This window comes from Canis lupus, chromosome 29 (assembly GCF_003254725.2).
Source record: "Canis lupus dingo isolate Sandy chromosome 29, ASM325472v2, whole genome shotgun sequence".
In the NCBI taxonomy this organism is placed as follows: domain Eukaryota; kingdom Metazoa; phylum Chordata; class Mammalia; order Carnivora; family Canidae; genus Canis; species Canis lupus.
This window is the reverse complement of record NC_064271.1, coordinates 26,413,312-26,435,272: the sequence shown is the minus strand read 5'-3', so window position 1 is coordinate 26,435,272 and position 21,961 is coordinate 26,413,312. Positions and strand designations below refer to the sequence as shown.

The 21,961-nt window shown below is 34.3% G+C and overlaps 1 protein-coding gene and 1 long non-coding RNA gene across 3 annotated transcripts in view; one reads left to right on the top strand and one right to left on the bottom strand.

Annotated features, from left to right (window-relative positions):
* The window catches only part of LOC125754014 (uncharacterized), a 109,239-nt gene extending 87,741 nt beyond the window's left edge, over positions 1-21,498 (top strand). Inside the window, exon 4 of the long non-coding RNA XR_007407205.1 lies at positions 21,307-21,498. This is a non-coding gene — a long non-coding RNA (uncharacterized LOC125754014). The remainder of the gene's footprint in view (positions 1-21,306) is intronic.
* Positions 1-21,961, bottom strand: part of PKIA (cAMP-dependent protein kinase inhibitor alpha) — a 109,002-nt gene that overhangs the window by 41,155 nt on the left and 45,886 nt on the right. Inside the window, exon 1 of one of the 2 annotated variants that reach the window (XM_049103975.1) lies at positions 4,592-4,727. The exons of the other annotated variant lie outside the window; for it this stretch is intronic. The gene's annotated coding sequence lies outside the window, so the exon portion shown is untranslated. Of the gene's footprint in view, positions 1-4,591; positions 4,728-21,961 lie in introns of those variants that run through there. 2 annotated transcript variants of the gene reach the window in all.

The window sequence follows — 21,961 nt, the reverse complement described above, 5'->3', positions numbered from 1 at the left end:
TTAAGGGACTTTTTTTTTTTTAAACAAATCTCCACTCTACTCAATTTTTCAAATCTCTCACTCTATTCAATAATTTCTCTCTATTCTCTCTACTTTCCTTGTTCTCAGCAGATGAGTTGCCTCATATCTCATTAAGAAAACAGAAGTCAGTAAATAACTTACTATCAAATCCATTAATTCATTAGCATTTGCACTGATTTTTATATTCCTTTTTATTTTAAGAGTTAAAGTTAAAAAGCAACTTATATCACACATGGTGGGTATTCATTTTCTCTCATATTCTCAAGTACTTCACAGAACTGCATTTTCTACAATCCAAATACTCCTTATGAATTGTTCCTATTAAAATTCAACCTATTCTAAACTAATCACTCCTACTTAAAATGTTAAAAACTACACATGCAGCATTGTCCTTTGATCTCTGCTTACCTTTTTTATCCAATTCATGGCTCAGCTTTTCAAACTTATCTTCATTTATTGTTTCCATTTTCACACACCCCATTTATTCTATAATTTATTTCCAACTGGCTTGTCTCACCCCAACCTCTTTGCCCACTGCCTTGAAATTTTTCTTATGAAGGTCACCCGCTATCTCCATGTCAGCAGAGCCAATGGATAGTTTTTGTCCTCATATTTCTAGGTTCTTTCCTTCTTTAAAAAAAGAAAACAAAAACAAATTTGTTTTTATGCATTTATGCTTTTACACCCTTATAATCTTCTGTATCAGTATATTTTAGTGGCTCCCCTTCTTTAATTTGATTTCTAAATATTCTATTAGTCTTATCATCTTCAGTGGAATATACAACTATATGAAGGAAAAAAAAACAACAACTATATGAAGAATTATTCTCAACATTTAGTGCTCATAATAATACTGATGACAGGGCATTCCTGGGTGGCTCAGTGGTTTAGTGCCTGCCTTTGGTCCAGGGTGTGATCCTGGAGTTCCGGGATTGAGTCCCGCGTCGGGCTCCCTGCATGGAGCCTGCTTCTCCCTCTGCCTGTGTCTCTGCCTCTCTCTCTCTCTCTCTCTGAGTCTCTCATGAATAAATAAATAAAATCTTAAAAAAAATAATACTGATGACAGCAATCGTAATACTTCCATGTGCTGGTACACACACACACACACACACACACACATATATATATAACCTATATATATATATGAGTTTATATGTTTATATATAACCTATGAGTTTACATATAACCTATGAGTTTTACATATATATAATATATATATGATTTTATCCTCATAAACCTATGAGATAAGCCTTATTATTATTTTTATCTTATAAATAAGGAAATAGGCCTGAGAAATAAAGTATAATTTACCCAGTGTCACACCATCAGTAACCAGTAATGTCCTGAGCTGAGTTAATGCTGGGTAAGTTCAAGAGTTTAGAGTAGACAAGTTAAATAATGTCTCATAGATTGGCCTTAAAGTGAGCAAAATTTAGTTAATAACTTGTAAGGAACTGTAAGGAACCAGAAAGCAATGGAACTTTTTTACTGAATACAAACTTTTAAGTCATACGTCAGTAACTAAGTATGATTGATTCTTATTGAATGAAATTATTTCTTATTTCTCTGTTCTTTTCAAAGAAATATTCTTGTTCTAGTGTTTTACATTTTTTAAATTCATTCACATACTTATCATTCATTAAACACACATTTCCTCAGCACTTTCCATACCCCAGTCTCTGTTGAAAGCCTTGAAGGATTCAGTGGTTAAGGAGAAAGCATGAAGTCTTTGCTCTTTAGCAAATGCCCTAGAGGTAGGGGGAAACAGAGTAAACATGTGAACAAATTTCATAGTGACAGAAATTTAACTGGATGATGGGATAGAGAGGCACCGAGGAAGCAGGTCTCTGACCAAAACAATAGTGGCAACATTTGAATTGAGCCATTAATGAGCAAAGGGAAGTAAAAGGATCAGCGAGTGCAAAGCTGTGAGGCAAATGTGCCTGGAACTAGGTGAAGGTTGGGGAAAGATGTAAGAAGTGGCCAGAGCATATGGTGCCCATAAGCCTCCCTCAATATTTTATGTTTTAGTCTCTTCACAGTAGATAGTCTTTAGAGGTGAGAAACAAGCCAATGATATCATCTAATTTGTGTTTTTTAAATATTATCTTGACTGTTGTGGCTCCTACAAAAGACAGAATAGCTGTGCCTCTTTAAAGTGTGGATAATAAATTTTAAAAAGCCCCAATGAGCTCATAAATGGTTAATTATCATCATTAGTTTCAACTAGATTGCATTAATATAAGCCTGGTTACCCTGTAGTCCTGGAGCATGTTAGATTAGGGAAACCCAATTATTTTCAAATAGTGTGATTTGAACCTCAAGACTGTTGATGTTCAGGAATATTATTTTATTGATGGGAGCTGGGTGAGAGCTTTAGAGTAAGAAAAGAACACAGGTAATAGTTTGCTTTTTCTGTCTATTCTCCCTTTCTGTGGGAGAAGTGATGGGAAATGGGTTACTACTCTGCATTGATGCATCACTTAAATTTCAGAACTAGTTCAATCTCTTAAGTATTTGCTAAGAAACTACTATATGTTAGGCCCTTAGCTGAGACTGGGGATACAAAGTGAATAGTGATAAGAGCAACTATTACTAATAAGAGCTAGGTACTGTGCTAATGCATAACATGTACCATCTTATATTAATTTCTGCATTAACTCTATACAGTAGGTGCATTTTCCCATTTTCCAGATGAGAGATCTGATGCTTTCAAGGGGCTCCAAGGTTACACAGCTATTCAGGGGTGTAGGCAGTATTTGGACTCAGAAGATCACCAACTCTCTTAACCATTATGTTGTATTATCTGCAAGAACCCTACTAGAGAAGTCCAAAATTGTACATATATGGGTACAACTGACCCTAAGACTACCTGGCACAAAATAGCTGCTTGACAAGGCTTGCATTTATGTAAGATGCACTTGGAGAAAAGACTGTGAGAGAGGATCATGAAAACATGCTCTCTATACTAAGGGGTAACAAGTGAGAAAGAATAGGGTAGGCTAAAAGTATGATGTTGAGGACCAAGAGGCAGAGTTTCTTCTTGTTTCCCCTCAGAATTATTAAATTATGTCTACTTCACAATATTAGAAAGAAGTCACAATGTAATGAACAGTTCGTGGACACATCTAACCTTCAATCCTGGCAGATGTAGAGTATATAATAGTGGCCCCTAAGTATATTTTTAAAAACTTTCATTTTTCTCTCTTTTTTTAAGATTTATTTTATTTATTTTAGAGAGAGAATGTGAGCACCAGCTGGGGAAGGGGCAGAGGGAGAGAGACTCCTTAAGCAGACTTCTTGATGAGCAGAGAGCCTGAGATGGGGCTTGATCTCAGGACCCAGGCTTGAGGCCAACGTGGAACTTAGAAATTGAGAGTTGGCTGCTTAACTGGCTGAGCCACCCAGGCACTCCATAAAAAAAACTTTCATTTTTTTCTTTAGCCTTGAAGAAAAATAGTTTTCTAATATGTATAATTTAGGAAATTCTTCAGAGAAAATATTTAAAGCATACTATCTCAGAGGAAAGTGATTTTGCAAAAAAATCTACCAACAGAACTCCAAACCCACCAATCATTTAGTGATCTATCATCCCTTGTGTTTATGCATTTTTCTGAAAGAAGGCTCATAATAGTTCATTAATTATCAAAGATAAAGATCCACATTGATGGCAGAAAAGAGCTTCGCTCTGGATTAGACCAGTTTAGGTTTTCCTACTTACTAGAATTATGTAACATTCTTAATCTTTCTGAGCCTGTTTCCTATCTGTAAAGAGGGATAACACTATTAGAGAGGGATGTGTAAATTAAATGATGTACAGAACCTTCCAGATTATAAGAATATGCCTAGGGCTAAACTCAGTGGTTTAGCGCCGCCTTCAGTCCAGGGTATGATCCTGGAGACCTGGGATCAAGTCCTACGTCAGGCTCCCTGCATGGAGCCTGCTTCTCCCTCTGCCTGTATCTCTGCCTCTCTCTCTGTGTCTCTCATGAATAAATAAATAAAATCTTAAAAAAAAAATGCCTAATAAATGTTAAGTGATGTGCAAATAAATATTCTGCTTCCTTGAAATGAATGAAACCTGTATTCATGCTCTTTACACTATTTTTTAGCTAATGGTCTAAATATCAAGGTAATGTTTATTAGAAATTATTTTTGTTCTGTCACTGTCCATCTCCATTTCCAACATATTCTTGATGAATCAAGTATCCATATCAGTAATATTTATCACATAAGTTCATCTGTTTAAGATATTTCAATGTAAGGTAAGTTACTACTCAAAGGGATGGCTAAGCTGACTTTGCCAAGATTTCAATGAGATATAAATACATTTTATTCAAACCTAATTTTCAAAGAAGAGAAGAATATAGTTTCAAGATGTGAAAAGGAAAACCATTTCTTTCTTTTTCTTTTTCTTTTTTACAAAATGTTATTTTGTTTTAGAAGAGAAAAAAGACAGTTTGTAGTTAATTTATAATAATTTATAATATAGTTATATATAATACAGTAAATTTATAGCTGGTAGTCTAACATTTTATGGTTGGCTTAAAAGAAAGTGTCATAGGGATACTTGGGTGGCTCTGTCAGTTAAGCATTTGCCTTTGGCTCAGGTCATGATCCTAGAATCGAGCCCCGCATTGGGCTTCCTGCTCAGTGAGGAGTCTGCTTCTTCCTCTCCCTCTTCCCCTCTCCTCTGCTTCTGTGCTCTTAAATAAATAAATAAATAAATAAATAAATAAATAAATAATCTTTTTTTTTAAAGGAAGTGTCATAAATTTACAATAATAAATCATTTTTCTTTGATCAGTAATGCAGATTTACAAATATTCTTTTCTGTGAGTACCAAAAGGAACCACTGTTTTTCCTTCAAGTCCCAGACTCTATTAGTTGTAAATGCTAGTAACTCTCAAATGCAAATAGAATCACTATTCCACATGTGGCAATCAGGAAATGATTTGTGTACCAGCTACCTTAACAAAAGGCTTGCAAACACACTAAATGAGTAGTGAAAGTCAAAATGATGCCAAATGTGTGTGAAACCAGAGCATACAGAATTATAAGTTATTTGGGGGGATTAATTATAATATTCCTTCTGAAAGGTTTGTGTGTTACTATTTAAATGGAGAACACAAAGCACCTGGGTGGCTCAGTCAGTTAAGCATTCTGCTCTTGATTTTGGCTCTGATTGTGGGACTGAGCCCTACATTGAGCTTAGTGCTGGACATGGAGCCTGCCTAAGATTCTCTCTCTCTTCCTCTAACTCTCCCATCATCCTCTCTAAAAAGTAAATAAATAAATGGAGAACACAGTCAGATGATCTAGGTTATCAATACTGCCAAAAATACTCATGTGATAATATGTATTGTAGTAATCGATAAAATTTTATAGGTAAAACTAATCAAATTATAATTTCATTTTATACTTTGGCATGAATATATCAAGTTGGGTCTTCTTGACTAGACGAATACTAACTATAGATAAAAGGAAATTGTGTTTGTTGTTGCTCTTCTTTTGCCAGAGTGCAAAACATTTTATTTATTTATTTACTTTAAATTCAATTAATTAGCATATAATGTATATTAGTTGCAGAGGTAGAGCTCAGTGATTCATCAGTTGTATATAACTCCCAGTGCTCATTACATCATGTGCTCTCCTTGTCTATCATTCTGTTATCCTATCCCCTTACCTCTACCCCATCCAGCAACTTAGTATTACTATGATTAAAAGTCTCTTATCATTTATCTTGTTTTATTTTTCCCTCTTCCCCTATAATCTTACTTTGTTTCTTAAATTTCACATGTGAGTGAAATCATTTAATTGTCTTTCTCTGATTGACTTATTTTGCTTAGCATAATACCCTCTAGTTCTATCCACGTCATTGCAAGTGGCAAGATTCATTTTTGATGGCTGACTAGTATTCCATTTCAGTGTGTGTGTGTGTGTACACACCACATCCTCTTTATCCATTCATCTGTGGACAGACATCTGGCTCTTTCCATAGTTTGGCTGCTAAAAACACTGGAGTGCAGGTGCCCCTTCAGATCATTACATTTGTGTCTTTGGGGTTAATACCTAGTAGTACAATTGCTGGGTTATAAGGTAGCTCTATTTTCATGGTGGATAAAACATTTTTAAAAGGAGGTTGGGAGGGTGGGGTTGTATTTATCAACTTGGGAAAATGGCTCCATGGACTCTACATCTGTGATATAAATATTTATTCTAAATCTAAAAGAGAATCTGGATCAGTTACTTCAACACATCCATAAAATAATCATTTTCAAACAGGAAAGAGATGAAGAGATACCAGTATATATATTTTTTCAAACTGCAAGAAGAAACCTACTTTCAGTTTTCATCAGAACCCCAGTTTTCCTGTTACGAGGGCCCACACTTACATTAGTGCTTTCCCTTCCTATGAATAGCATCGCCATCTTCTCACTAGTGCTCATCTCTTCTCTTAATATCTTGGTCAAAATTCAACCATCAGCCTAAGAAATTTGTTCCCAGTTTAACTGCTGTTACCTGATCATGTTATTTCAATCACTTTAGAACATTTATACTACCTACTTCCACATGTAGGTAATATATATGTGAGATTTAAATAAAAGAATGCCCATAAAGTACTTAATGCTCAGCTTCGAGCACAATATGAATATTCAGTAACTGTTGGCTAGCATTATTATTATATTATTTACATTAAAAATAATCTGTACTGGTTGCTCTTTGATTCCCAAAAGGGAATAAAGGAAATAAATGGACATGTACTATTATCTACAATGAGAGGCAGTGCAGGGTATAGAATTAGTGGTTCTCAAGTTGAAATTGACCTGGATTTCAATTCCATCCCTGTCACTTATTTGGACTTCTCTATGCCTCAGTTATATGGAGTTAATAGATATTTCAGGGATATTGTAAGTATTAAAAATAATTGTAGGGATCAGTTGTTAGAGCCTGTGACTCTTGATCTCAGGGTTCTGGGTTTGAGCCCCAAATTGGATGTAGAGATTACTTAAAATAAAATCTGGCAGCCCGGGTGGCTCAGTGGTTTAGTGCCGCCTTCAGCCCAGGGCGTGATCCTGGGGGCCCGAGATCGAGTCCCATATGGGGCTCCCTGCATGGAGCCTGCTTCTCCCTCTGCCTGTGTCTCTGCCTCTCTCTCTCTCTCTCTCTGTGTCTCTCATGAATAAATAAATAAATAAATAAATAATCTTAAAAGAATAATAATTAATATTATAATAGTGTTTGGATCCAGAAGAAGTATTCATTGCCCCATTTAATGTAAATTATTAGATAATATTTGATTGAGTTTTAGGAATTTGGTAACAGCTCTGTATCCCTTCCCTAAAAATAAACAAATAATTTCACAGCATTTTGCATGTAATTCCAGGGCTTTGTTAATATAAAAATCAACCAAAACCTTTAGTTGGCACAAACAACTCATAAATATTGTTATAGGGGAACTATAGTTGTTCTTGAAACACAGACTACTATCCTGGAGAAAGACAAGCAACATTTTAATGTCAAAATTTGAGTCAAAACGGAGTTTGCAGAATGGTACCTCCACTAGGTCACAATTTAACCAGGATTAAAATTCCTGACCTGACTGTCCCCATCACAGGCTTGAAACCTGGCAGGTAATCAAGTGCAACCAGTAGCTGAAAAGCCTCAGTTGCTTGTCTATAAAATGGACATGTTAATACCATTATGATAAGAGAACTTTGAAGATTAAATAAGAAAACACAAGTAAACTCTCCTAGCACCTAACGGCCAAGATATAAACCTTTCAGCTCTTTCACTTCTTTTTCCTTCTTGATTCACTCATATTCCTTCCTTGCCTTTTTTTCTCATTTTGTTTCATGTTCCACAATGGTGAAGTCATTGTAATGCTTTTACTCTGATAATGTCATATAATTTCTAGCATAATAAACAAAGAAAGCCTAAGAAATGATTTAGGTAAATAGTAAAATTATTGACCTCATTTGTCCAGAAATATATCTATTTAATTCTCCTTTACTAGCTGTTTGTCATCCATGGGCACAAATTGGATGTGTATCAAATATATTAAAACTCTGGTTTTAATTATCTCTGGTGCCATTTGGGGTTCCATTTATATACTATATAGCTATCCAAAAACTAAACTATAAATAAATAAATCTTTTTTAAAAAGTATTGATTTTTACATTTTTAAAACTCAAGTGTTTTGTTGGATTGGAAATTTAAAAATAAGCAAGGAATGAGGCAAGAAGGATATTACATGGTTATAGATCAGAGTAGGAAACTTCAGTATACATTCATGATTAGCTTAATATTGACACACATGGTTAGTATAAACACATATGTCTCTTTGCTTAGTCAGCTAAAAAGACTAGAAGCAAAGACACTCCAGCAGCAATGCACATACCACCCACCCAGACCTTTGTGTCTAGTACCATTCTACAATAAAAGGATCTAGGAAAAATGACTGATTCTAGGGCTGGGACAGTAAATATATAAGATGAGCCTGGACCATCTTTCAGAAAAAAGGAAATACTAAAAAATACAGACCTATATGGATCAGGACATATCAGAGTAGCAGAAGAGCCAACTGAAAGAGTTCAGATTGGTCATAACTAGAACAACTTAAGCAACAAAGTGAATAAAGTAGTATTATTATAACCTAAAGTATAAAATAAAAATCCATGAGTTCTTATTGATAAAAATAAATAATTGAATACATGATTAAATGGGGAAGAACAGTCAAATCTCCAATGCAGAATTCCAAATAGCTTATATAGATACTCTACCTTAAGCATAACTCTCCATTCCTTAGCTTTGGGCTAAGCATAATGACTCTCTTCCAAAGTATAAAGTATGAAATTGGAGAAAAGACTAACTTTACAAAAGAGAAACCTGAAAAGTCCTACCTCAGCCAGGCGATCAAGGTTACTTTCAGCAGTCATAAATCATGTTGATAGTATGTACCCTTGATGTGATCTGACAAAATGGCCCTTGTACTCTGCTGTCTTCCCCCGCCCCCAAACACAATCCATTAATGGTATTGTACAAAAACCTGATTTATACTACTCAAAATTGTCAAGGTCATCAAAACCAGGAAAGTCTGAGAAACTAACAAAACCAAGAGGAGCCTAAGGAGATATGGCAACTAAATGTAATTATTATCCTGGATAGAATCCTGGAACAGAAAAAGGACATTACATAAAAACTAAAGAAATATGACTGAAGTATGGACTTTAGTAAATGATAATATATCAATATTTGTTAATTAACTATAACAAATGTAACATTCTAATATAAATCATTAGTAATAGAGGAGAATGGGTATATGAAATATGGATATATTCTATACTATCTTCTCAATTTTTCTATGAAATTAGAACTGTTCTAAAAAATAAAGTCTATGAACATAACTATTTTCTGTTTTATAATTTTGCCTGTATTTCTTAACGAATATGTAACTTTGATTTACTTTCATTGATATTGATGTTAAAGAAAAAAACTTTAGAAAGGATATGTAATTCCAATTCAATAAGCAATGACTCTTGGTACCACTTTTTTGGAAGAAGCACTACATAAATCAAAGCAAACTGTCTTTAAATACTGAATTCTTTTCCATGCTTAATCTTTTACATGACTAATGTGTACTACAGGCATGATCCTACTTCAGAGGACAGAGATTATCATAAACATTGTTTGTAGGCAATGTCTAAAGTATAGTGAAATATTAATGGAAGATACTGAAAAAACTTTGGATAATGTATTTTATGTTTTCAAAATGATGTATTATTATTTCAGTCTATAAAGGCTTCATTGTTAATACATATCCTATCCTACCCACCTTTGCCCATAAAACATAAGAAAATTATACTATCATTTGATTGTATATTCATCAATTTAAATTGAAGTTTGTTGGCACTTGTAATTGCCAGTGATACTGGCATGTGTGTTACTTTTGCAAATCCATTACATGGCAAAATATGACCTACACAGGGGAAATCTTTGACACAGTAGGTATCTAAAAGTCATGACTTATAGCTTTGTAGCTAGATTACCAAACATTTTACTTAGAGGCACGATAGACTGTAGAAAAGACCCATCAGAAATGTTCCATAAATTTAGAGTACATACTGTCATTTAATGTGATTGTAGCTCAGCATTCTATCTCTATCTCATTCTATCTCTAATTCTATCTAATGTGGACTAAGCCCACATTATTTTTATTGCTGCCAAATACAAAAATCATCAGGGGATTTTATCAACCTTTAAAAGTAGTTAAAGTTATTTAAAAAGTTCTCCTTTGCGGTTTTTTTTTTTTTTTTTTTAAGATTTATTTATTTATTTTAAAGAGAGTTAGAGAAGCTTGGGTAGCTCAATCAGTTATGGGTCTGCCTTTGGCTCAGGTCATGATCCCAGGGTCCTAGGATCCAGCCCCCAGTCGGGGTCTCCACTTAGCAGAGATCCTGCTTCTCCTTCTCCCTCTGCCTCCTCCCTCCCCCCACACTGGTGCTCTCTTTCACTCTCCTTCTCTCTCTCAAATAAATAAATTATTTTTAAAAAGAGAGAGAGAGAGAATGAGCACAAGTAGGGTAGGGGCAGAGGGAAAGGAAGGGAGAGAATCCTCAAGTGAACTCCCTGCTGAGTGCAGATCCCAATTCAGGGCTCCATCTCAGAACCCCAAGATCATGACCTGAGCAAAATCAAGAACTGAGCCACCCTTTGCTCTGCATTTTTCAAAGCAGAGAAGTTCTTTTTAGTCTGACCCTGGACACAAAAGTGAGTCGGCCATTTTTTTCCATGGATCCTTTTCTCATCTGTTCCACAGTCTCATTTGTTCTACCTTCTCAAGAAGTAACAATCATTCATCCATGCACTCATATATTAATTATTTATTAAATGAATCTTTATTTAACATCTACATAAGGCAAAAAAAAAAAAAGGAAAAATACTAATCTGTGTTGCATTGAAAAATAATCAACTCGGTTAAAATCTTTGCTGATAACAAGAGCTACTCAATTTACTGGAAATTACATTTCATTATGGAGACTTGGAGATTCAGGGAAAAGCAAGACCTAAATAATAAAATAGTAATAAAAATCAGGCATATATATTGACCCTGTAAAAAAGAATCTGAATCTGTAAAAGAAACTCTAAAATAATTAGGGATGAAAAAAATGATTCGTGATGTTCTGAAGATTGGCAATTATAATTGGAATCTCCATTTTACAGATGAAAATAGAAAGGCTCACAGATTAGGTTACTCACCTAAAACGAAATGGACTGGAAACAGCAGAACTGGAATTATAACTTTAGACTTTATAATGCCAGAGCCTGTGCTCTGAAGTACAATATGTGTATATGTGTGTATGTTGGGGGGGTGGAGAGAAAGAGTTGAATAGGGAACTTCTGAGAAATGACATGAGTACTGCCAAGTATCCATCAGCCAATAATTTAGGAACTTCTAACTATGCAAATAATTGTTAATCACAAGGCTGAACTAAGGATCTCTTACTTTTGAACTAAGAATTAAAAAGCTTCCAGAAGTTGAGTCCAAATTTTACCTTACATAAGATACTTATTACAGAGAGTCAAAGCATAAGTCAGCCTCTAAAGAGCTCTGAAAATACTGGAAATATTCATATCAGTGCAGTTTCATAATGTGGATAATAGAGGATTTAAGAAATTGGAAAATGTACCTGCAGACTCATTTGTTATCACTTCTGTGAATATAAGTGAATAAAAATGAGAAAAGTGGAAATGAATGGCTAGCAATTTTGAGTAGTCTTCTTAATATTCATCTAGGTAAGCACGAAAATGTGGATCTTGAAATGATATTTTTAAAGCACTTATGAGTACATCTGGTCTTTTTATATCAAATAACTTGGAAATGTGAACTGTAAAATAAATCTAGTCTCTGATGATAGAATTGTTGGCTTTATTTAAAGGTATGAAATGTAATATGATGCGATAACCAAAAAGTCTAAAGAAAAGAGCAGAAGACTCCTTCACTACTCCTCTTAAAAAGCAAAATTATAATAAGGACCATGTTAAAAAATATGTTTGAAACAAACAGAAAATCTCCAGTGTTACAGAGCTTTTAAGATTTTTATTTTGGTTTAATTTATAATAAATATTCATATGTTTACATAGTTGTCACAAGGTAGACACAATTTTGAAATCAGCTTTCTTCTTTCTTTCTTCATTAAACATTCTAGTAATGTAATTACTATAACTGTAATTATAACTGTAATTTGGTATGAAGGAGATACAATTAACTAAAACATTCTATTGTTGACTATTAAAGATGTTTTAATGTTTTGTTATTAGAAATGATATAACAATGAACACCTTTATTTATATAATAATTTCCTAAATATAAATTATTTATTAGAGTAAGTTTCCAGAATTAGAATTAATGTATAAAGCCTATAACATTTTTATCTTGCTAGACATTGCCAAATTACTTTTTAAAAGATCAAGTCAAATTATATTGCCAAGAACTTTGCCAATATATCATATAAATTTTTTTATTTTGCTAAAGTAATAAACTGAAACCTCATATTCCATTTCTTTGACTTTTTTTGATAACTACTGAGGTCGAACATCACATATGTATTTAAAATACTAATTGTATTATTTCTTGACTGTCATCTCTAACTTTGTTGTCTCTTCATAATCTATAACCAGGTGGCTGGAGAAAAAAAACACATGGCAGGGCAAATTGGTATCCCAATAAATTAAAGATTACTAATTTCAAATGGGTTTTTCAAGACTGGAAATATGGCTCTGACTTACCAATAAGTTTCTAATTCTTTTATTTATTTATTTATTCATTCATTCATTCATTCATTCATTCATTCATGAGAGACACAGAGAGAGGCAGAGACATAGGCAGAGGGAGAAGCAGGCTCCCCGCAGGAAGCCCAATGCAGGACTTGATCCCAGGATCCCAGGATCACGCCCTGAGACACAGGCAGAAGTTCAACCACTGAGCCACTCAGGCATCCAAATTCTAATTCTTAAGGGACTTTTTTTTTTTTAAACAAATCTCCACTCTACTCAATTTTTCAAATCTCTCACTCTATTCAATAATTTCTCTCTATTCTCTCTACTTTCCTTGTTCTCAGCAGATGAGTTGCCTCATATCTCATTAAGAAAACAGAAGTCAGTAAATAACTTACTATCAAATCCATTAATTCATTAGCATTTGCACTGATTTTTATATTCCTTTTTATTTTAAGAGTTAAAGTTAAAAAGCAACTTATATCACACATGGTGGGTATTCATTTTCTCTCATATTCTCAAGTACTTCACAGAACTGCATTTTCTACAATCCAAATACTCCTTATGAATTGTTCCTATTAAAATTCAACCTATTCTAAACTAATCACTCCTACTTAAAATGTTAAAAACTACACATGCAGCATTGTCCTTTGATCTCTGCTTACCTTTTTTATCCAATTCATGGCTCAGCTTTTCAAACTTATCTTCATTTATTGTTTCCATTTTCACACACCCCATTTATTCTATAATTTATTTCCAACTGGCTTGTCTCACCCCAACCTCTTTGCCCACTGCCTTGAAATTTTTCTTATGAAGGTCACCCGCTATCTCCATGTCAGCAGAGCCAATGGATAGTTTTTGTCCTCATATTTCTAGGTTCTTTCCTTCTTTAAAAAAAGAAAACAAAAACAAATTTGTTTTTATGCATTTATGCTTTTACACCCTTATAATCTTCTGTATCAGTATATTTTAGTGGCTCCCCTTCTTTAATTTGATTTCTAAATATTCTATTAGTCTTATCATCTTCAGTGGAATATACAACTATATGAAGGAAAAAAAAACAACAACTATATGAAGAATTATTCTCAACATTTAGTGCTCATAATAATACTGATGACAGGGCATTCCTGGGTGGCTCAGTGGTTTAGTGCCTGCCTTTGGTCCAGGGTGTGATCCTGGAGTTCCGGGATTGAGTCCCGCGTCGGGCTCCCTGCATGGAGCCTGCTTCTCCCTCTGCCTGTGTCTCTGCCTCTCTCTCTCTCTCTCTCTCTGAGTCTCTCATGAATAAATAAATAAAATCTTAAAAAAAATAATACTGATGACAGCAATCGTAATACTTCCATGTGCTGGTACACACACACACACACACACACACATATATATATAACCTATATATATATATGAGTTTATATGTTTATATATAACCTATGAGTTTACATATAACCTATGAGTTTTACATATATATAATATATATATGATTTTATCCTCATAAACCTATGAGATAAGCCTTATTATTATTTTTATCTTATAAATAAGGAAATAGGCCTGAGAAATAAAGTATAATTTACCCAGTGTCACACCATCAGTAACCAGTAATGTCCTGAGCTGAGTTAATGCTGGGTAAGTTCAAGAGTTTAGAGTAGACAAGTTAAATAATGTCTCATAGATTGGCCTTAAAGTGAGCAAAATTTAGTTAATAACTTGTAAGGAACTGTAAGGAACCAGAAAGCAATGGAACTTTTTTACTGAATACAAACTTTTAAGTCATACGTCAGTAACTAAGTATGATTGATTCTTATTGAATGAAATTATTTCTTATTTCTCTGTTCTTTTCAAAGAAATATTCTTGTTCTAGTGTTTTACATTTTTTAAATTCATTCACATACTTATCATTCATTAAACACACATTTCCTCAGCACTTTCCATACCCCAGTCTCTGTTGAAAGCCTTGAAGGATTCAGTGGTTAAGGAGAAAGCATGAAGTCTTTGCTCTTTAGCAAATGCCCTAGAGGTAGGGGGAAACAGAGTAAACATGTGAACAAATTTCATAGTGACAGAAATTTAACTGGATGATGGGATAGAGAGGCACCGAGGAAGCAGGTCTCTGACCAAAACAATAGTGGCAACATTTGAATTGAGCCATTAATGAGCAAAGGGAAGTAAAAGGATCAGCGAGTGCAAAGCTGTGAGGCAAATGTGCCTGGAACTAGGTGAAGGTTGGGGAAAGATGTAAGAAGTGGCCAGAGCATATGGTGCCCATAAGCCTCCCTCAATATTTTATGTTTTAGTCTCTTCACAGTAGATAGTCTTTAGAGGTGAGAAACAAGCCAATGATATCATCTAATTTGTGTTTTTTAAATATTATCTTGACTGTTGTGGCTCCTACAAAAGACAGAATAGCTGTGCCTCTTTAAAGTGTGGATAATAAATTTTAAAAAGCCCCAATGAGCTCATAAATGGTTAATTATCATCATTAGTTTCAACTAGATTGCATTAATATAAGCCTGGTTACCCTGTAGTCCTGGAGCATGTTAGATTAGGGAAACCCAATTATTTTCAAATAGTGTGATTTGAACCTCAAGACTGTTGATGTTCAGGAATATTATTTTATTGATGGGAGCTGGGTGAGAGCTTTAGAGTAAGAAAAGAACACAGGTAATAGTTTGCTTTTTCTGTCTATTCTCCCTTTCTGTGGGAGAAGTGATGGGAAATGGGTTACTACTCTGCATTGATGCATCACTTAAATTTCAGAACTAGTTCAATCTCTTAAGTATTTGCTAAGAAACTACTATATGTTAGGCCCTTAGCTGAGACTGGGGATACAAAGTGAATAGTGATAAGAGCAACTATTACTAATAAGAGCTAGGTACTGTGCTAATGCATAACATGTACCATCTTATATTAATTTCTGCATTAACTCTATACAGTAGGTGCATTTTCCCATTTTCCAGATGAGAGATCTGATGCTTTCAAGGGGCTCCAAGGTTACACAGCTATTCAGGGGTGTAGGCAGTATTTGGACTCAGAAGATCACCAACTCTCTTAACCATTATGTTGTATTATCTGCAAGAACCCTACTAGAGAAGTCCAAAATTGTACATATATGGGTACAACTGACCCTAAGACTACCTGGCACAAAATAGCTGCTTGACAAGGCTTGCATTTATGTAAGATGCACTTGGAGAAAAGACTGTGAGAGAGGATCATGAAAACATGCTCTCTATACTAAGGGGTAACAAGTGAGAAAGAATAGGGTAGGCTAAAAGTATGATGTTGAGGACCAAGAGGCAGAGTTTCTTCTTGTTTCCCCTCAGAATTATTAAATTATGTCTACTTCACAATATTAGAAAGAAGTCACAATGTAATGAACAGTTCGTGGACACATCTAACCTTCAATCCTGGCAGATGTAGAGTATATAATAGTGGCCCCTAAGTATATTTTAAAAACTTTCATTTTTCTCTCTTTTTTTAAGATTTATTTTATTTATTTTAGAGAGAGAATGTGAGCACCAGCTGGGGAAGGGGCAGAGGGAGAGAGACTCCTTAAGCAGACTTCTTGATGAGCAGAGAGCCTGAGATGGGGCTTGATCTCAGGACCCAGGCTTGAGGCCAACGTGGAACTTAGAAATTGAGAGTTGGCTGCTTAACTGGCTGAGCCACCCAGGCACTCCATAAAAAAAACTTTCATTTTTTTCTTTAGCCTTGAAGAAAAATAGTTTTCTAATATGTATAATTTAGGAAATTCTTCAGAGAAAATATTTAAAGCATACTATCTCAGAGGAAAGTGATTTTGCAAAAAAATCTACCAACAGAACTCCAAACCCACCAATCATTTAGTGATCTATCATCCCTTGTGTTTATGCATTTTTCTGAAAGAAGGCTCATAATAGTTCATTAATTATCAAAGATAAAGATCCACATTGATGGCAGAAAAGAGCTTCGCTCTGGATTAGACCAGTTTAGGTTTTCCTACTTACTAGAATTATGTAACATTCTTAATCTTTCTGAGCCTGTTTCCTATCTGTAAAGAGGGATAACACTATTAGAGAGGGATGTGTAAATTAAATGATGTACAGAACCTTCCAGATTATAAGAATATGCCTAGGGCTAAACTCAGTGGTTTAGCGCCGCCTTCAGTCCAGGGTATGATCCTGGAGACCTGGGATCAAGTCCTACGTCAGGCTCCCTGCATGGAGCCTGCTTCTCCCTCTGCCTGTATCTCTGCCTCTCTCTCTGTGTCTCTCATGAATAAATAAATAAAATCTTAAAAAAAAAATGCCTAATAAATGTTAAGTGATGTGCAAATAAATATTCTGCTTCCTTGAAATGAATGAAACCTGTATTCATGCTCTTTACACTATTTTTTAGCTAATGGTCTAAATATCAAGGTAATGTTTATTAGAAATTATTTTTGTTCTGTCACTGTCCATCTCCATTTCCAACATATTCTTGATGAATCAAGTATCCATATCAGTAATATTTATCACATAAGTTCATCTGTTTAAGATATTTCAATGTAAGGTAAGTTACTACTCAAAGGGATGGCTAAGCTGACTTTGCCAAGATTTCAATGAGATATAAATACATTTTATTCAAACCTAATTTTCAAAGAAGAGAAGAATATAGTTTCAAGATGTGAAAAGGAAAACCATTTCTTTCTTTTTCTTTTTCTTTTTTACAAAATGTTATTTTGTTTTAGAAGAGAAAAAAGACAGTTTGTAGTTAATTTATAATAATTTATAATATAGTTATATATAATACAGTAAATTTATAGCTGGTAGTCTAACATTTTATGGTTGGCTTAAAAGAAAGTGTCATAGGGATACTTGGGTGGCTCTGTCAGTTAAGCATTTGCCTTTGGCTCAGGTCATGATCCTAGAATCGAGCCCCGCATTGGGCTTCCTGCTCAGTGAGGAGTCTGCTTCTTCCTCTCCCTCTTCCCCTCTCCTCTGCTTCTGTGCTCTTAAATAAATAAATAAATAAATAAATAAATAAATAAATAAATAATCTTTTTTTTTAAAGGAAGTGTCATAAATTTACAATAATAAATCATTTTTCTTTGATCAGTAATGCAGATTTACAAATATTCTTTTCTGTGAGTACCAAAAGGAACCACTGTTTTTCCTTCAAGTCCCAGACTCTATTAGTTGTAAATGCTAGTAACTCTCAAATGCAAATAGAATCACTATTCCACATGTGGCAATCAGGAAATGATTTGTGTACCAGCTACCTTAACAAAAGGCTTGCAAACACACTAAATGAGTAGTGAAAGTCAAAATGATGCCAAATGTGTGTGAAACCAGAGCATACAGAATTATAAGTTATTTGGGGGGATTAATTATAATATTCCTTCTGAAAGGTTTGTGTGTTACTATTTAAATGGAGAACACAAAGCACCTGGGTGGCTCAGTCAGTTAAGCATTCTGCTCTTGATTTTGGCTCTGATTGTGGGACTGAGCCCTACATTGAGCTTAGTGCTGGACATGGAGCCTGCCTAAGATTCTCTCTCTCTTCCTCTAACTCTCCCATCATCCTCTCTAAAAAGTAAATAAATAAATGGAGAACACAGTCAGATGATCTAGGTTATCAATACTGCCAAAAATACTCATGTGATAATATGTATTGTAGTAATCGATAAAATTTTATAGGTAAAACTAATCAAATTATAATTTCATTTTATACTTTGGCATGAATATATCAAGTTGGGTCTTCTTGACTAGACGAATACTAACTATAGATAAAAGGAAATTGTGTTTGTTGTTGCTCTTCTTTTGCCAGAGTGCAAAACATTTTATTTATTTATTTACTTTAAATTCAATTAGTTAGCATATAATGTATATTAGTTGCAGAGGTAGAGCTCAGTGATTCATCAGTTGTATATAACTCCCAGTGCTCATTACATCATGTGCTCTCCTTGTCTATCATTCTGTTATCCTATCCCCTTACCTCTACCCCATCCAGCAACTTAGTATTACTATGATTAAAAGTCTCTTATCATTTATCTTGTTTTATTTTTCCCTCTTCCCCTATAATCTTACTTTGTTTCTTAAATTTCACATGTGAGTGAAATCATTTAATTGTCTTTCTCTGATTGACTTATTTTGCTTAGCATAATACCCTCTAGTTCTATCCACGTCATTGCAAGTGGCAAGATTCATTTTTTGATGGCTGACTAGTATTCCATTTCAGTGTGTGTGTGTGTGTACACACCACATCCTCTTTATCCATTCATCTGTGGACAGACATCTGGCTCTTTCCATAGTTTGGCTGCTAAAAACACTGGAGTGCAGGTGCCCCTTCAGATCATTACATTTGTGTCTTTGGGGTTAATACCTAGTAGTACAATTGCTGGGTTATAAGGTAGCTCTATTTTCATGGTGGATAAAACATTTTTAAAAGGAGGTTGGGAGGGTGGGGTTGTATTTATCAACTTGGGAAAATGGCTCCATGGACTCTACATCTGTGATATAAATATTTATTCTAAATCTAAAAGAGAATCTGGATCAGTTACTTCAACACATCCATAAAATAATCATTTTCAAACAGGAAAGAGATGAAGAGATACCAGTATATATATTTTTTCAAACTGCAAGAAGAAACCTACTTTCAGTTTTCATCAGAACCCCAGTTTTCCTGTTACGAGGGCCCACACTTACATTAGTGCTTTCCCTTCCTATGAATAGCATCGCCATCTTCTCACTAGTGCTCATCTCTTCTCTTAATATCTTGGTCAAAATTCAACCATCAGCCTAAGAAATTTGTTCCCAGTTTAACTGCTGTTACCTGATCATGTTATTTCAATCACTTTAGAACATTTATACTACCTACTTCCACATGTAGGTAATATATATGTGAGATTTAAATAAAAGAATGCCCATAAAGTACTTAATGCTCAGCTTCGAGCACAATATGAATATTCAGTAACTGTTGGCTAGCATTATTATTATATTATTTACATTAAAAATAATCTGTACTGGTTGCTCTTTGATTCCCAAAAGGGAATAAAGGAAATAAATGGACATGTACTATTATCTACAATGAGAGGCAGTGCAGGGTATAGAATTAGTGGTTCTCAAGTTGAAATTGACCTGGATTTCAATTCCATCCCTGTCACTTATTTGGACTTCTCTATGCCTCAGTTATATGGAGTTAATAGATATTTCAGGGATATTGTAAGTATTAAAAATAATTGTAGGGATCAGTTGTTAGAGCCTGTGACTCTTGATCTCAGGGTTCTGGGTTTGAGCCCCAAATTGGATGTAGAGATTACTTAAAATAAAATCTGGCAGCCCGGGTGGCTCAGTGGTTTAGTGCCGCCTTCAGCCCAGGGCGTGATCCTGGGGGCCCGAGATCGAGTCCCATATGGGGCTCCCTGCATGGAGCCTGCTTCTCCCTCTGCCTGTGTCTCTGCCTCTCTCTCTCTCTCTCTCTGTGTCTCTCATGAATAAATAAATAAATAAATAAATAATCTTAAAAGAATAATAATTAATATTATAATAGTGTTTGGATCCAGAAGAAGTATTCATTGCCCCATTTAATGTAAATTATTAGATAATATTTGATTGAGTTTTAGGAATTTGGTAACAGCTCTGTATCCCTTCCCTAAAAATAAACAAATAATTTCACAGCATTTTGCATGTAATTCCAGGGCTTTGTTAATATAAAAATCAACCAAAACCTTTAGTTGGCACAAACAACTCATAAATATTGTTATAGGGGAACTATAGTTGTTCTTGAAACACAGACTACTATCCTGGAGAAAGACAAGCAACATTTTAATGTCAAAATTTGAGTCAAAACGGAGTTTGCAGAATGGTACCTCCACTAGGTCACAATTTAACCAGGATTAAAATTCCTGACCTGACTGTCCCCATCACAGGCTTGAAACCTGGCAGGTAATCAAGTGCAACCAGTAGCTGAAAAGCCTCAGTTGCTTGTCTATAAAATGGACATGTTAATACCATTATGATAAGAGAACTTTGAAGATTAAATAAGAAAACACAAGTAAACTCTCCTAGCACCTAACGGCCAAGATATAAACCTTTCAGCTCTTTCACTTCTTTTTCCTTCTTGATTCACTCATATTCCTTCCTTGCCTTTTTTTCTCATTTTGTTTCATGTTCCACAATGGTGAAGTCATTGTAATGCTTTTACTCTGATAATGTCATATAATTTCTAGCATAATAAACAAAGAAAGCCTAAGAAATGATTTAGGTAAATAGTAAAATTATTGACCTCATTTGTCCAGAAATATATCTATTTAATTCTCCTTTACTAGCTGTTTGTCATCCATGGGCACAAATTGGATGTGTATCAAATATATTAAAACTCTGGTTTTAATTATCTCTGGTGCCATTTGGGGTTCCATTTATATACTATATAGCTATCCAAAAACTAAACTATCATTTGTTATCCTCTTCTGTTTTAATACCCTAAAACATGTGTTCTAATTAATGGTTATATTGGCATTACATTCATTCTTCTTTGCTTTTTCTCTGATTATAACAGGTACTACCTGACAAGTTAATAACATGGGGTTTCTGAATACAAGGAAGGTCAAAGAAGAAAATAGGATGAGTAATGTAAGATATGACATATAGAACAAGTGGAGCTTTAGCAGTAACAAAACCAGTAAAATTATAGATAATTAATCAGAAGTCAGGAAAATTTTGTCATGTGTTGCCATTAATTGGCCAACTAGAGTAAACACAAACAATAAAAAGCAAAGAGTGGAAAAATCTATTGTTCCTGTCAACTTCTTCTGCTTGTTATTAGAGCAATTATCTCCTAGTTTATGAAACGATAACAATTTATTTTCTGAATTTAAATGTCATCAGTGTAAGATGCGGAGATATATGATGTCTATTACACTTTTACTCATAAATTTAGTATTATAGCATCATATGTTCCACAGTAAAAAATAATTTAGAGGAAATTTGGAATTCATGCAAAATAAAATAATTTTTAAACTTAAGAAAAATTTAAAAAGATTGCTGACTATGTCTTGGCACACTTTCCTTTGTAGAATATGTTAGAGCCAGCCCTTTTTTTTTTTTTTCCTGGTGATTAAGAGCTACTGTACTACAGAGAAAGCCCCTATTCATATTCATAATTATCAGGCAAATCAAGGAGCTGACTTGCTTAGAATTAGTAACTCCTTTCT